This window comes from Terrapene carolina, unplaced genomic scaffold (assembly GCF_002925995.2).
Source record: "Terrapene carolina triunguis isolate 2854851 unplaced genomic scaffold, T_m_triunguis-2.0 Scaffold212, whole genome shotgun sequence".
NCBI lineage: Eukaryota > Metazoa > Chordata > Testudines > Emydidae > Terrapene > Terrapene triunguis.
In genome coordinates, this window is record NW_020664563.1 from 1,111,982 (window position 1) to 1,129,123 (window position 17,142).

At 52.4% G+C, this 17,142-nt stretch overlaps 1 protein-coding gene across 1 annotated transcript in view; it reads right to left on the reverse strand.

Annotated features, from left to right (window-relative positions):
* Positions 1-14,977, reverse strand: part of DDR2 (discoidin domain receptor tyrosine kinase 2) — a 115,841-nt gene extending 100,864 nt beyond the window's left edge. The window contains exon 1 of the mRNA XM_026656159.2: positions 14,883-14,977. The gene's annotated coding sequence lies outside the window, so the exon portion shown is untranslated. The remainder of the gene's footprint in view (positions 1-14,882) is intronic.
* Positions 14,978-17,142: the final 2,165 nt, after the last annotated feature.

The following is a 17,142-nucleotide window of genomic DNA, read 5'->3' on the forward strand; positions in this document are numbered from 1 at the left end:
GTTCAATCCTTGAGGTGGCCATTTAGGGATCTGGGTCAGAAATCTATCTGGGGATTGGTCCTGCTTTGAGCAGGGGGTTGGACTAGATGACCTCCTGAGGTCCCTTCCAACCCTGATATTCTATTCTATAGTCTATACTACTCTGTGCTTTCAATTTATCCCTCTCTCTCACCCACATCAGCACAGAATAGCTTCAAAACAAAACTTCAGAATGCAACACAGAGTCTGGCACTTCCGACGCTGACTTGGCAACCCAGGCAGAGGCATATTTTCATATGGGGGGGTGAGGGGGACAGGTTGATATAAATATTTGTGAGCATGTGCTGCTTTTTCTGGAAAGCCCTTTTGCTTTGCTTCCTCAGGGTGTATTCAGTGCTCACCCTGTCATTCGCTATATAGAATGGCTCTTTGTGCAAGCAAAGCAATTGCTGACTAAAAGACACACTTTGGAAGCATACCTTTTCCCATCCCCTTGCCAAGGAATATTTCATTGAGTTTAGTAAACGGTAGAAGTGCAAACAACGTGAAGTCTCAGCTTTGGACAGGTGCTTTGGGGTGCTTACCTCAACATTCGCCAAATTTCCGGACATCTTGGGGCTGCAATTTGTGTCTCTAGTAAAGGCCCAGAGCCAAATTAAAACAAACTGATTGTATGTAAGAACTAATTTGAACCCCAGAAGCAGAAAGAGCTGGAGTGTTCTTGCATCTGGAGAGACTAGTTCAACTCAGTTCTCACAGAATTACACACACACCGCCCCTCGGGACATGGAATGACAATGCAGCCAGCCAGTGAAACTAAAGAAAGAAGCATTGCACAGCTGCCAAGTTCTGTGCAGTTCCACACATAATATTGTATGCAAATTATTCAATGAGCTAATTTGCATGTTCACAGCTTAATTGTATATTGCAGTAAATTATGGCTTTGGTGAATTAAGCCCTTTATCTACAGGGCAGCAGGAGGGCAAGCTCCCAACACACACTGCCCTGCCCGTACGCCCCAGCGGGCACTTTCGTTAGGGGTTGTGGGCAGTTCAGTCTCCGTGGTCCATGCAGTTCTTGGCCTCACTGCTGAGTCTGCCAGTTAGTGCAGAGTAGCTGCTGAGTTTGAGATATAGGAGTTGGAACGGAGACCCACCAAACTCACCTCATACAGGGGCCACCAAACATGCACTAGATGGGAACCACTTTTAACCTTTGCTGAGCTGGGCAGGATTCCATGTGGTGCCCTACAGGCAGGTGGCTTGGGTGCTCATTAATATCACCTGCAGGCATAGAATCATAGGACTGGAAGGAACCTCGAGAGGTCATTAGAACATATACTCCTGGGGGAATTCTGCACCCAATATTTTAAAATGCTCCAAAACAACACTACAGAGTCACAGGAGTTTCAATTATTTTGGTTATTTATTTCAAAATACCTGTCAACAAATATGTCTGTAACAACACACACACACACAAAAATTCCCCCAGGAGTAGAGAGTTAAAGAAACCCCAACGAAAGCCCAGTTCCTGCTTCTCTGCCCCCTCCCCCATAGAGCCCAGCTGGGGGGCCAGACACTCACACTCCCTCCCCTCCAGAGCCCAGTCACAGTCCCCCCCAAACCCAGACACTCACACCCTCTATCTCCTATAGCTCACGGATCCAGAGGGAGAAATAGCCTGATGCTGGGTCCCAGGCTTACACAGAGCTTCCTGCATTCTGCAGTCTCCTTCCTTCAGGGCGTGCTAGGAACAGCAGCTGCTGGGAACCCTCCAGTTTCCTCCCCCTCCCTAGTCTTCTATTTGCAAGCTGGGCAATGCTGGGTCCAGTGACCTCTAGTGGCAGCCAACATCTCTGCAGCCAATTTCTGTGGGGGGGAGGAAGGAAGTTCTGCGCATACAACATTAATTTCTGCAAAATTTTGCATTGTGCAGTGGTGCAGAATTCCCCCAGGAGTAAACATAAGAACTGCCATACGGGTCAGACCAAAGGTCCATCTAGCCCAGTATCCTGTCTACCGACAGTGACCAATGCCAGGTGCCCCAGAGGGAATGAATAGAACAGGCAATCATCGAGTGATCCATCCCCTGTCACCATTCCTACCCATCCTGGCTAATAGCCATTGATAGACCTATCCTCCATGAACTTATCTAGTTTGTTTTTTTTTAAACCCTGTTATAGTCTTGGCCTTCATTAGTCCAGTCCCCTGCACTCATGGCAGGACTAAGTATTAGACTGTCCTAGTCTCCCATAGGTGCCACTGCGACACCTGCAAGAACGAGGCTCATCCTAGATAGCAATGTGTATTGAATGAAGTTCTGACTCTGCTGTGGCTGAGTCTCCCACTCTCTGCACACCTGGGCAAATCTCCCACTGTTGCTCTCAGTCGCCTCCAAATAAGCGCTACAATAAGTAGCCATCCCTTTTAAGAAAAGGGTGGGGTCTTATCAAATACAAACACCACAAATGCAAACAAATATCCAAACATCCAAATTCACATGCCAGTGCAATATTCTGCCATATGAAATAATTTTATTAATTACTGGACGAGCTTCACACCAACATGTATATACATTTCCCCTGGGGTTATTCAGAAGGCTTGAACCCACAACATTCAGACAAGGGAAGGGTTGCCTTTTAGCAGCGCCCAGGGGTGGGGTTTAGTTTCCCCAGATTTCTGGGTGGGAGTTCGTGCCGGTTCCATTTTGCAGCGTTAAGAGGAACTTCTAGATATTGAACCTAGCCCCCGGGTGCTGCCGACACCAGCTGGCAGATGGGTTATACCACCTATAAACTGGGGCTCATAGCACTGGGGCGCTGTCAGGATAAATATGTGAAGTATTCAATTTGCTATGGTAATGGTCATCTAAGCTACTCATTTCCCCTGGGCATGGGGTAATGGGTATCATGTCTCTGCTGGTTCATTCTGACTAAGCCCCTCAGATTGTGGCTGGCTATGAGAAAGGCACCGCCCAGCTCAGAAAGGGGCACCTGGCACACACAAGGCTCCCAGGCCACACATGAAAGTCAGATGTACAGCAACAGGCCTGTCCGACCCAAGAGCTGGGCTGGCTCTGTGTCACACCCCCAGCATTCCCCAGTCATGACTCAGGCCCTCCACATCATGAGACTTCAAAACAACAAATACATGGTGCTTTTTGCCAGTCTTCCCATGGTTTAACTTGTCAGGAAGCCATCAGCCACTGTGCGTGGGGTCATGTCAGGGTCAAGATCCAGCCTTAAATATACACAACTGTGGTCTCCCTGGTCACTTCTGGGGGGGGGAGGGGGGACTTCATCCCCCCTCCCACCTAGGAGAGACAGGCAACTGTCCCACTCACAGCCTCCCTCCCAACTCCTGCATGTCTCCTGTCCCCTACATATCCACCACATTCACTCACCCCTCCCCAGATTTCCCTTCCTTTCCCCTCAGTTTCTTACCCACTCATTCTCCATCTCTAGCACCTCACACCCCCATGTTCCCCACAATCTGCCTTCTGCCCACCCCCCCCTTAACAGCAGCCACACTCTGGCACGCCCCACTGCCGAGGTTGCACAACGGCTGAGCAGAATCAGCCAGCGGGGGAGCCAGAGGGCAGTGTCCAGCCTGCCCCCTGCTGGTGACCCTCATGGAGGGGGAAGACGAATCCCCTTCCCACAGTCCTGGAAAGCGGAAGGGAGGGAGAAGGGATGGCTGCCAGCCCCCTGCTAGTGCAGGGAGAAAGGTGCTGTAGTAGGAAGAGGGCCTGAAACATAATCCCTTCTATCAGAGGCCTGAACTAAAGTATTGGTCAAAACTTGGCCGATATGAAGCAAAGTCAGGTTGTGAGCAAGAGGCAGGCCCTGCTCACAGAATCTGGCAATCACAGGGCTGATATTGCAGAAACACACATTGCTAAGTAGTGCTAGGCACAAGAATATACACGCAAACACATTCCAGAAAGGTGGAACCAGAACACCCCGATACCAAACACAAACACACTGATCCATCTTAAAGATAAGGTCAGGATGACAGCATGATGGATAGAGATGTTTTGATCAAACCTACAGATACAAGGTAATGGGTGGCACCCAAATACATCAGAAGGTGACACCCTGATACGTTGGGGCAATACGTAACTTGTTTGTATCTATATATATATAAAATGAAGTCTCAGAAGGAGTGTCTTTGTCTGGCCATGGGGATAATGGAAAGTCCTGCCACTGACTGAGTTAGTCCATTGCAATGCGAATACATGTGTTAGTGTACCTGTAATAATGGAGCCAGGACATTAGGACTGTGCTTTGTAGACAATAAACCTGACCAAGTGCTTTCGCTACGAACCGAGTCTGTGGATTTATTGAGCAGTTTGATTGGAGCCTGCTGTATGGGCTATCTGGCCAGAGTCAGTACAGCACGCAGAAAACACACACACACAGCGCCAAACATCTCACTACAGGTGCTACGGGGAGGGGAGACTGGATTATTGGCCAGATTGGGTCCAAAGCGCAGAGACAGAGGCAGCGCTGCTTAGGGTTGCCACCTTTCTAATGGCTGGTAACTGGACCTCCAAGGCCCCACCCCCGTCGGTCGCAGGGTCTTCACCAGCATGGCCAAGGCCGCCTTGCCTGCCACCTGTGGGCTGCGCAGGGCCACGCGCTGCCACAAGCCACATGAGCAGCCTGGCCCCCAGAGGTGGCGGTGCTGCTGCGCTGCCTCCTTCCTTCTGCTTAGGGTTGCCACCTTTTCCACAGATTTAAAAAAAGGACAGAGACAGCAGGGCTTGTCAAATGGCACCCGGACACACAAGCCAAAACCCAGACAGTCCAGGTGAAAACTGGATAGGTGCCAACCATAGTGCTGCTACTTGCCCCACAGAGCATGCAAGGGGGTAACATGCACTGGGCCAGGTGCACGTGTGTTTGAGTCCCAGTTCTTCCACTGACAGTTCTTAGTGGTTCTATGCAGCCCTCTCCCTCTGTATGTATTACTTGTATTCCCAGAGAGCCTGGGCCCCAGGCATGGACCAGGACCCCATTGTGCCATGCACTGAACAGACAGTCCCAGCACCAAGGAGCCCTCCCTATCGAGCAAGGCCTCTCCCCCTCCCAGTGAGGCACTGTCCCTGCTCTAGTGCCCAGGAATGCCAGGGCACTTCAGGCAGAGCTGGGGCTGGGGCTCTCTTATGAAAGACCCAAGTCCTTGCCACACCAGCTTGCAGAATGAAGCTGCCAGTTGCATGTGCTTTGTATAGGACCCAGCCTGGAAAGAAGCATTACAGGAGTGGCAGCAATCACCAGCAGGGACCAGCCAGGGCAAAATCAGCAGGAGCCAAGGCTGGAAGGAGCAGCCCACTGGCAGCAGCAGGAAGGCTAAGGAGGACACACTCTATGGGGTCTAGGCATAGAGAGGGCTCGAGGAAGCAGAAATTCTGATTTTCGGGCAGCTGTAGCCATGAGGCTGTGAGCAGAGACTAGCTAAAAGCAATGCCATAAGCAGCCTCCCTGCAGCTGGTAAAAGTTTGCTAAGTCTCACAGTTGTGCCTGCGCGGCCAGCAGAAACCTGCAGCAGGAAGTCTCCGAGACTGGGTCTGCATGAGGCTTGGGCTCCGGCACTAAACATAGCGGCGTAGACAAAGCCCAAGCCTCATGTTGACCCAGCCTTGGATGCACTAGGGCCCTGAAGCCTAGTGACCGGGCTGGGATACACAAAAGCATCCCTAGGAATAAAGCACAAGGAAAGGAAACAGCCCCATGAAGGGCAGGTGCGGGCTTGGACAAGCACCGCCCAGTTGGCAGCATTCTGCAGACAAGAGAGGCCCATCACCTAATACTGTAGGGAGAGTGCACTGAGCAGGGCCCCAGGAGCTGAGGAGTCTGGTCCACCTCTGCTGAGGGCTGTTTACATTTCTATACACCTCACAGCCCTTGTCTTGAGCCAGGCCTGACGCCCCCGCTTAGGGGGCAGTCACGAACCATCTCCCATCTACAATGATGGTAACTGAAAGGCTGCACAAGGTCACAGCCCAGACAACAGGGAATAGTGCTGTCAAGAGCCTAGTCCCTCTGCAGCACCCCCTTGGGTCGTGACCAAGTCACATGCTTGCTCAGATCTCGTCATCTGGGTTAGGGCAGTTCCATCACTGGCCTGAAGATGGAAACTCAGCCCTTTGCTGAGCCCCTCTGGAGTCCTCCTCTCCTGGGGCCCAGAGGAGGAAAACAGGAAAAACAAACGAAACACAACAACCAGCCCCAAATGAGCCAGCAGCCTCCCTTCCTTCCGGGAGTCTTGGCCAAGGTACAGTCTGGCTTCATGTTCTCTGGTCAGCCCCCAGAAAGCACCTTGCAGCGACTGGTTATAGTGTGACCTGCCTTCCTTGCAGGGTGCTTGAACAGTCCGTGGCCATAGGAGCAGGTTCTGCCTGCCGTGGGGCCCGATCATGGAGCTGAGGGGATGAGAGGTCTGTTCTCCACCCAGAGCTGCGCTCTTCCCTCTTGAACTCTTCCTCCAGGCCTGACCTCCCTTGCAAGTATGGCAGGGTGAAGTCACTGCAGCCCAAAGCAACTCCTTAACCCCTTCCTACCTAGTGTGGGGTTGGTACGCCCCGTTACAAGTCCCCATGTCTTCAAGGTGGTAGCGTGGCAGATTGTTATCCTTTTATCCTTTCAACCAATAATATATATTTATTTTTAAGCATTTTTTAAAATTTTTATCAATTTAAATTTTCATAGTTGCAGGAAATTAGGTCATTATTTAATGACAGCAGATATTGAGATTCAAAAGTTAAAGGTTTATAACCCGTTATAACACAAACTGTCAACATCACATGTCAAAATATACAAACTAAACATCCTTCAATCAGACTAATTTCTCAATTGCACCCTCAGCAAGTTCACAGCTGACACTAAACTGGAGGGAGAGGTAGATATGCTGGAGGGTAGGGATAGAGTCCAGAGTGACCTAGACAAATTGGAGGATTGGGCCAAAAGAAATCTGATGAGGTTCAACAAGGACAAGCGCAGAGCCCTGCACTTAGGAAGAAAGAATCTCATGCACCGCTACAGGCTGGGGACTGACTGGCTAAGCAGCAGTTCTGCAGAAAAGGACCTGGGGATTACAGTGGACGAGAAGCTGGATATGAGTCAGCAGTGTGCCCTAGTTGCGAAGAAGGCCAACGGCATATTGGGCTGTATTAGTAGGAGCATTGCCAGCAGATCGAGGGAAGTGATTATTCCCCTCTATTCGACACTGGTGAGGCCACAACTGGAGTATTGTGTCCAGTTTTGGTCCCCCCCCTCTACAGAAGGGATGTGGACAAATTGGAGAGAGAGTCCAGCGGAGGGCAATGAAAATGATTAGGGGGCTGGGGCACATGACTTACGAGGAGAGGCTGAGGGAACTGGGCTTATTTAGTCTACAGAAGAGAAGAGTGAGGGGGGATTTGATAGCAGCCTTCAACTACCTGAAGGGAGGTTCCAAAGAGGATGGAGCTAGGCTGTTCTCAGTGGTGTCAGATGACAGAACAAGAAGCAATGGTCTCAAGTTGCAGTGGGGGAGGTCTAGGTTGGATATTAGGAAACACTATTTCACTAGGAGGGTGGTAAAGCACTGGAATGGGTTACCTAGGGAGGTGGAATCTCCATCCTTAAAGGTTTTTAAGGCCCAGCTTGACAAAGCCTTGGCTGGGATGATTTAGTTGGTATTGGTCCTGCTTTGAGTAGGGGGTTGGACTAGATGACCTCCTAAGGTCTCTTCCAGCACCAATATTCTATGATTCTATGTGCTACCAGCGCTCCATCACCCCAGCAGTGCCAGAGGTGCTGCTGTCTTGAACGCACCCTGGCTGCTGCAGTTCTTAGTACTGTGCCCAGAGAGCAGGTCTAGACCGTACAGTGACTGTCCATGCAAAGGTCCCGCCACGGCTAGTCCCAAATGGAGCTGCATGGGTGGTAGTGTGACAGTAGGAGATACCCCCAAATGCCAGACTAGAGAAGGCCCCTGGAGCAGCATCTCAGGAGGACAGATGCTCTTTGAGTTTCAGCCCAGCATTGCTCACAGGAGCTCTGGAGGTGCTGGCCAGTGAGTGGGATCAGAGTGGATAATCAGCTGAACATGAGCTTCTAGTGCATGCTATGGCCAAAAGGGCTAATGCGATTCTTGGATGCAGAAACAGGGCAATCTTGAGTTGGAGCAGAGAGGTTATTTTACCTCCATATTTGGCACTAGTATGACTGCAGCTGGAATCCCGTGTCCAGTTCTGGTGTCCACAGTTCGAGAAGGATGTTGAAAAGGAGGGTTCAAAGAAGAGCTACAAGAATGATTAAGGTATTGGAAAACATGCCTTACAGTGATAGACTGAGTCTTCAAGTCACCCCTTAACCTTTTCTTTGTTAAGCTAAATAAACTTGATCACAGTCTATAGGTATCTTTATGGGAACAAATATTTAATAATGGGCTCTTTCATCTAGCAAGGTATAACACGATCCAACTTCTGAAAATTGAAGCTAGACAAATTCAGACTGGAAATAAGTTAAAGTTAGTGTTGTGCCAGTATTTAAGATGAGTAAACAGGACAACCCAAGTAATTGTAGGCTGGCTAGCCTGGCACTGATCCTGGGCAAAATTATGGAATGGCTGCTCCAGGACTATCACTAAAGAGTTACAGGATAGAAATAAGTGATACTAATTAACATGGTTTCATAGTAAATGGGACTTGTTGGAGGAACTTGATATTGTTCTTTGACAAGATTGCAAGGTTGTTTGGTCAAATTAACTGTATTGATGTAATATATTTGGACGTGTTTGGCTTAGTAATGCACAACATTCTGATTAGAAAATTAGCACTATACAAGATCAGTATGTTGCATATTAAATGGGTTAAAACTGGCTGACAGATCTCAACCAATTGTACCCTGAAGAGACTGGTTTTTAAATCAATGATCTAGAAGAAGATAACTCATTGCTGATAAAGTTTGCAGCTGACACAAAGACTGGTGGGTTGGTAAATGGCGACCAGGACAGGTTACTGATATAAAGTTATTTGGATCACGTGGTAAGATGAGTGTAATGTAAAAAAATCATTCCTTTTAATACAGCCAAGTGTAAGGCTATCCATCTAGGAACAAAGAATATAATAACCATTGGAACAATTTATCAAGGTTCATAGTGGATTCTACATCACTGACCATTTTAAAGTCAAGATTGGATGTTTTTCTTACTTACTTACATAGGAAGGGGGGGGGCTGTATCCCAGAAAGCAGTGACTCTGGAAGGCACCTAAATGTCATGGTGGATAACAAACTGAACATGAGCTCCTAGTGTGATGCTGTGGCTAAGATTGTAAATGCCATTCTTGGAGGCAGAAACAAGGGGATGCGGTTTACGAATACTGTATGTTGATATGATTATTGGGGTGTTTGCTGTATGAATATACTGGTTTAATTTATTTAGGGGGAGCTGTATGGAAAATAAACAGGAAGAAAAGAAATACCCATAAATAGCTCAAGCAAACATTTGAGACAGACAATGCCAGGATCAGAAAAGGAACCAGAAAATCAAGAGGGCTAGAGAGACTCTCTCAAGAAGGGATTAGTTTCTGGAGAATTTATCTGAGTAAATGAGATCCACTCAGGGTATCTGAAGTGCCGCGGTCACTATCCCAGGATGGAAGGGTTTTACGTGAGAAAGCCATGCATTGTTTTAAAATCCTTTATCTCTATATGCTTTGTTCCTACTTCTAAAACAAACAATAGGTTGGATTGAGATGGCTGTCTAGTTACTGTATTCAGCACTGGTAAAAGGCTCCTGCAGGGAAGAACTGCAGATGCCAATCTGAGTAGGACCTGCTGGGTATGTACGGTTGATACACAGGATCCTGTAGCCCAAGGCCAGGTCTAAGAGCAGAGAATTGCATGATTCCACCCCGGAATAGGTAAAGACACTAGGCCTCCGGGGTTGCATTCAGAGAGGCCAGGAAGTGGCAGAGGTGCAGCCAGAGGCTCTCTTTAATCTAGCAGACACAGGCAGAAACAGACCCAGCAGATGGATGCTGCAGTCACAGTTCAAAGGGGAAATAAGATGCATGTTTTTAAAGGGAAAATGATTAACCCTCAGCACAACTTACATGGGGCTATGGTGGATTCTCCACCATTAGGAGATCAAGACTGGGGTATCTTTCCAAAAGTTCTATTTTAGCTCCACCAGCAGCACAGGAATCAGGGGGCAAATGCCACGTGCTAGGCAGGAGTCAAACTAAGTATCATAGGCCTTAGAATGTACGAGAGTCCAGACAACTGAGAGCTGCTGCATTTAATGCCCACAATTAGCTCGGCTCCTGTTACCGGCTGAGGCACTTGCTGTACATAGGGACGCTCTCATCCAGCTCTACCCCAAGCTGAAAACTTCCTCAGATGGGATGGCACCACTGGGTGCACAGCAGCACACAACACCATCCTGCCTGCCACAATTGGCAGGCGTCTCAAACAGGCATTCCCACTGCAGCTCAGTCTCCGGCCCTCCTGCTATGCCACATTCACAGGAGCAGGGATCAACAACTGCTGACCAGAGGGAGGGGAGAAGGCAGGGGAGACCCCCCCCACCAATAGCCCTTTCCCTGGAGCCAAGAGGGGATCAAAGGGAGGGACCTGCAGGTGCCCCCAGGTTCTTCTGGGGGGGAGGTGGTTGGGCTGCTACATTATCCACAGAAAAAGAGGGGCGGTGCAGGAAATGAACTGACCCTGGGCTGCTGGCTCCCCCTCCCCGGTGACACAGCCCAGCCTTCTCTCTCCACCCTCCCCATGTGGGAGCCACCAGCAGGCTCCCTGTTTCTGATCTCTGGGGGAGTGGGGAGCAGGGGCCCAACACCCCTGCGGGCAGCAGCTATGGAGCCCAACAGAGAGGTCAGGCCAGGGCTAAATTAATTGCATTGACCAGAGTGGGAGTTGGCTTGGTTGCATGGAGGAGGTCAGGGGTAAATATTGTAGTGGTGCCAGCATGAGGCTGCTGACTTCCCTGTTTGGGGAAGGGGATGGAGTGGGAATGGGGGGCTGAATTAATTGCAGTGGGGCTGGGGGTTTGGAGATGGGAACAGTTGAACTAATGGCATTGGGACAGGGACCTCCCTCCCTCTCTCCCCAGATCTCTCTGCTGATCATGCTCCATGAGCTGGTCAAGTGAGGACTCCTTGCACAGCCCCCCAGCCACCTGAGCAGTGACTTCCCACGCCAGCCTATAACAGATCCCAGCACTGTTTTATATTATTCCCTTGTTGGGGGAACACCACGAACAAGGTTTTGCCACTCACGGCCATTGCAGGCTGCGGTCTGCTTCACAGACTGAGAAGCACTGCACATCTCAGCCACTGCCGCTGGCTTGTGGCACACATGGGGGGGCTATGGTGGCTGGATCTCCCCCCCAGCACACACACCCCTTGTCCCTCTGGGGCCATGTGCAGAGGCTCTAGCACAGGCACTGGTTAGCACACACTGAAAGGAAAGGCCCTGAACAGGAGAGGTCTGCAGACCTGACAGGGTCCAATTCTCACCCATCTACATGCACAGCTCCAATGAAACACCCCCATCCTGCAGGCCAAGGGCAGGCCTCCCAGCCATAGGCGCTAACTTCCACTGTTCCCAGTGGGTGCTCGACCTCACCCCCGCCCCTGGCCCTGCCTTCGCCCCGCCCCAATTCCACCCCCTCCCCAAAGTCCCTTCCCCCATTCCACCCTCTTCCCCCAAGTCCCTGCCTCTTCTCCACCTCCTCCCCTGAGCGCGCCACGTCCCCACTCCTCCCCACTCCCTCCTGGAAAGTCCTAAGCGCCTCCAAACTGCTGTTTGGCGGCAGGAAGCACTGGGAGGTAGGCAGAGGAGCAGGGACATGGTGTACAGGGGGGGGGGGAGAGAAGGAGGTGGGTCGGGGAGCTTGGCTGCCAGTGGGTGCAGAGCACCCACTAATTTTTCCCCCAGGGGTGCTCCAGCCCCGGAGCACTCACGGAGTCGGTGCCTATGCTCCCAGCCTCCCTGGGAATGCAGAGCAGGGCTTGTTGGCATTAGAGAGAGCACACGCATCCAGTCCAGGAGCACGCCCGACCCTTCCTTTCCCCATGCGTCATCCCGTCCAACTCTCAGGTTAGTAAATGAGCAGGAAGTGGTTGTGCAGCACCCCCAGCACTCACAAGTATTTCGATGACTACTGAAATGGATGAGAGCTAGGCACCTAGATACCTTTGAGGCTCTGGGCCCAGCTGCCTGAGGCTCAGCTCCTCAGACCCATGTGAACCCTGGCAAGATAGTGAGGCTGGCAGAGGAGGGGCTGGTTGGAAGCAGGTTTGTTATCTCAGGTCCATCTTCTCCTTACAACCCACCCGCCCTGAGCAGAGCGCACAGCTCCCCTGCACTAGCGCCTAGGACAGGGCTGTGATGAGTGGGGATTTTCCCTTGTTATGCTGTATGTGAGCCTATGTGAGTCTTGCTGTTTTGCCAGCTGGCTGAGAGTCACGTCTGGCTGTGGAGTTGGGGTGCAGGGCCCTCTGGCTTCCCCAGGAGCTTCGCCTGGGCAGACTCATTGCGGGAAGCACACGGTGTGAGAAGGGGATGCTGAATGCTCCGAGGTCAGACCCAGGAAGGTCGAAGCTGTGTAAGCTTCTTGCCCTGGAGACAGTATGCTCAGAGAGAGGAGGCATGCTCCCCCAGAGTCCTGACTGGCTTTGTATGGAGTACTTCCAGAGCATCGCCCCGGTGACTCCATGATAACTGGTGGCAAAGGCGGGATAAACTGCACCTCATGGACAGAGCATCCTACAGTAAGTGACTGGGGAGCTGTAAAACGAAGGAGGATTAGTAAGAGACGGGCGTGCTGGAGGCTCCGAGAGGTGTGGTTCCAGGAGGAGCCTATGGCTTAACCCCGAGAGAGGTGGACCCCCGAAAAGGGCTGTCGCACTGAAGGGGTTCCTCCCAGGGATCATGGGGAGCTGAGAGAGCATAGGCCTGGGAGTCTGTGACCACTTCGGAACAGCGTGGAGATGGCCTATAACAATCTCCTTAAGAAGGTCATTGTGGACCTGTGCAGAGAAAGACGGCTGCGCATTGGAAAGCTCACTAAGGCACAGCTGATTGCTCAGTTGGAAAGAGGGGCATTAACACTTTCTTCCTTCCTTTGAGTGACGTAAAAGCATTTCCAGCACCCTCCGCTATTTTATTATTTTAATCAATAAAGCTTTAAAAATCTAGACACTTGATACGTTTAGTCATCTTCTCCCCAAACAATCCTGTGGCGTCAGCCTAATCAACTGACATTCCAAGCAGATTGGTAACAAAAATCTGTCACAACGTCTGATTACGGAGTCGGGGTGCAGGGCCCTCTGGCTTCCCTAGTAGCCCCGCCCGGGCGGACTCGCTGCAGGAAGCACACAGTGAGGAAGGGGATGCAGAATGCTCCAAGGTCAGACCCAGGAAAGTCGAAGCTGTGTAAGCTTCTTGCCCTGGAGACAGTATGCTCAGAGAGAGGAGGCATGCTCCCCCAGAGTCCTGACTGGCTTTGTATGGCGTGACAAGGGCTGACTCCGTGACAAGGGCTCACAGTAATAGGCTAACTAATGTTCCACAGGCCATGTTGAGGGCTGACACAGCTCCTCCATAGACCAGGAGTTTGCCCCGTTAGACACTATGGAGGCCTCAGACACGGCAGAGCTGGGGGCTGTAGAGCCCCAAAGATATTCATCATAGAAGTATAGGACTGGAAGGGACCTCGAGAGGTCATCAAATCCAGTCCCTTGCACTCAGGGCAAGGGTAAGTATTATTTAGACCATCCCTGACAGGTGTTTGTCTAACATGCTCTTAAAAATCTCCCATGACCGTGATTCCACAACCTCCCTAGGCAATTTATTCCAGGGCTTAACCACTCTGACAGTTAGGAAGTTTTTCCTAATGTCCAACCTCAACCACCCTTGCTACAATTAAAGCCCATTGCTTCTTGTCCTATCCTCAGAGGTTAATGAAAACAATTTTTCTCCCTCTGCCTTGTAACAAACTTTTATGTACTTGAAGATTGTTATGTCCCCTCTCAGTCTTCTCTACTCCAGACTAAACACACCCAATTTTTTCAGTCATCCCTCATAGGTCGTGTTTTCTAGACCTTTAATCATTTTTGTTGCTCTTCTCTGGACTCTCTCCAGTTTGTCCACATCTTTCCTGCAATGTGGCACCCAGAACTGCAGTTGAGGCTATATCAGTGTAGAGTAGAGCCACCAAATTACTGCCCATGTCTCGCTTAGAACACTCCTACTACTATAACCCAGAATGAAGTATAGTTTTTCTGCAGCAGTGTTACACTTCCACAGGTCAGAGCGGGCCGAGGACCACAAGTCGCCGGAAAGCAATGCCACAGGCGCCGTGGGCCGCACTGGCGGGTTGGCCCGGTGCTTGCTGGGAGCTGTAGTCTGCTCTGGCTACAATTCGCCGTCTGGGGGAGCGGGGCTGCCGCGGCCCCGTTACCCGGCGCTGCGCGGAGCGTCTGGGGCCGCGCAGCCCGCTTACCTCGGCCACCCCGCTGCACCCCTGGAGGGGCTCAGCGGTGCCCCGCCGGGCTCCCCTCCACCAGGCCCGGGGGACACAGCCCGGCTCGCGGGCGGCCCTGCCCTGTCCGCGCTCTAGTCCGGGGTGGAGGCAAGGCGGGACCCTGGGGAGTTTTACCACGCGGCAGGCAGGAGACGCGCTGGAGCCGGGGCGGGGATCCCTCCCCCAGCCGGGCCGGCCCGCAGCGCCCCGTTCCCCGCAGAACGTTCCCCCGCAGCGAGCTCGTCCCGACCTCCCGCAACTTGTCCCAAAACTTCGGGGTCCGGCCGCTCCCGGGCTCTGCTCTCGCCCCGCCGCGCTGGTGCAGCCCGGAATCTTGGGCGACTGGGCTCCCGACCCCGCAGCACTTACCCCAAGACGCGCCGGAGTGGGGCCGCAGATTTCTCTTCCCGGTCGAGCTCGAACTTCTGCCGGCTGATGCAAGACGCCGCCGAGCGCCGGGGCATTCTGCGGATTCCTGGGCCCCGGCCAACGTCCCACAATCCCACATCTTGCACATTTGGCTTCAATTAGGGGCTGGGGGAGCCAGACACCAATCAGAGCTGGCTTCTCTGCCGAGGCTCGCTCGGCCCAAGGGAATGCGCGCAGAGCTGTAATTTACAGCAAAACCCATTCATAGGAAGGAAACAATCCCAAAGTAGTGAGTGGCCTTACAGACCCAGGCAGATTGTTTCAGGAGGTGTTTTATGGCTTGTTGATTTAGGTAGCAGAGCAGAGTTGTATATGAACGAGAGAAAGGATTAAAGGCAGCTCCTCGCTAATATTCCCCCAGGTGCTGGTGCTGCATCTGGCTGCACCAACCTCCCCCCTTAACACAAAGGCCAGAAGAAGCAATTGGGATAATCTGGTCTGCAGGGATCCTGCCTCCAGCCCAAGGGAGTCTTATAGCGAGGCTCTGTGTCGCTCGTGCAGTGTTTGAGGGCCACTACACAGAGGCAGGGCCAGAGGGGCTGCAGGATGGCCTCACAGCTCCTAGGGGATGAAATAATGAACCAGAACCCCCTATGGGGCTTAACTTCCCATGCTGCCTGGAGCCATTCCCTATGCACCCCTGGGGGCTGGGGGGAACAGGACACTCCACATCTCCAGGAGACAGCCTGAGCAAAGGGGGGCAGCCTGTAAATCTCCCTAGCCCAGAGAGCTGGGCCTTGGCAGGGGTGTGGGACCGTGTTTCCCTGGAGGAGGGGAGCTCCCCTGTTTTATAATCCCTTCCTTCAGAGGGTGATGCTTGAGGACTGGATGGGCTCTTCTTCTAACTCCGTGCTCAGTGTTTGGGAGGCTTCTTGGGATACCCAGGCCTGGGAGGCACCTTGCTACTGCCTGCCCTTCACACGTGGAAGCCCTGTCCGCCTCTGCCAGGGGTCAGCTCTCTGGCACCACCAGCCACAGGCAGCACCAGTGCTCCCCTCTCAGCCCATGTGAGCTCCACTGCTCCCTGCAGGCTAACAACAGGCACACCCCATCCCCGAGCATCCCCCAGGAATGCCCAGGCCCTGCTCCACTGGACGTTCACAGACTGGCTGCCGCTGCTCCCAAAAGAAAAGTTCACCCCAGCTTACCTGTTCTACCTCGGATCACCGTTGTGCTCAACCCACAGCACTTAGGCTGGGTTCCAGAGAAAGCAAGCATACATCTAGCAAAGACCAGAGATTCAAATGACAACTGGCAGAGCTATTGGAAACAAAGGTTTACATACCAAAGCATAACACACATTCTAGAGCATAGACTCAAGTAACGAGATGCCCTCCTGTCTAACAAGGTGCTGCTCCGCCAAAGTCCTTCTCCCAGCGATTTGTACCCAGGCTGGCTGAGAGTCAGAACCTCCTTTCAGAAGACCAAACCAGCTGGCAGTGTCTCCCCAGATGAAGGATGTGCAGGTATCTCTCTGCACCAGGGCCAGTGCTACCATTTAGGTGGACTAGGCGGTTGCCTAGGGCGCCAAGATTTGGGGGCGCCAAAAAGCGGTGCCCCCAATTTTTTTTTAAAGTGTTCCAGTGGCCGCTGCGCTGGGAGGGAGAGGGAGTCTGAGCCACCGGCAGGCAGCCCAGGGGTTTCCCTGGGTCAGCGCGCCACCTGCAGCCCAGAGGTTGCCCCGGGTCAGCGCGCCGCCGGCAGCCCAGGGGAACCCCCGGGTCAGCGCGCCGCCGGCAGCCCAGGGGTTTCCCTGGGTCAGAGCTGCCGCACGGATCCCCGGGCCGGGGGGTGGGGAGCTGCCGCGGGGGGGTGCCTCAGGCCGGGCGGGGAGCTGCCAGGGGGGGACGCCTCAGGGCAGGGGGGGAGATGCTCCGGGGGGGGGCGCCTCAGGGTGGGGGGGGGGGGGGGGGCGGCCGCGGGGCGGTGGGGGGGGCGCAAGGTGGAAGTTCCGCCTACAGTGCGAAACTTCCTTGCACCGGCCCTGCTCTGCACCCCTAGATATATTAGACCAGTCCTTTGTTGTTCACCTGTAATGAGGGTCTCCCACTCCCCCCACCCCACAGGTCACCTCTTTCTGTACATTTCTTCTCCTGACATCCCCACAATCCCCTCATTAGCATTTGACTCAGGATGCAAATCGATTCCTATGGTAAGACTCACAATACACAATGGTCAGCAGGGACAGGGAGATACCTGC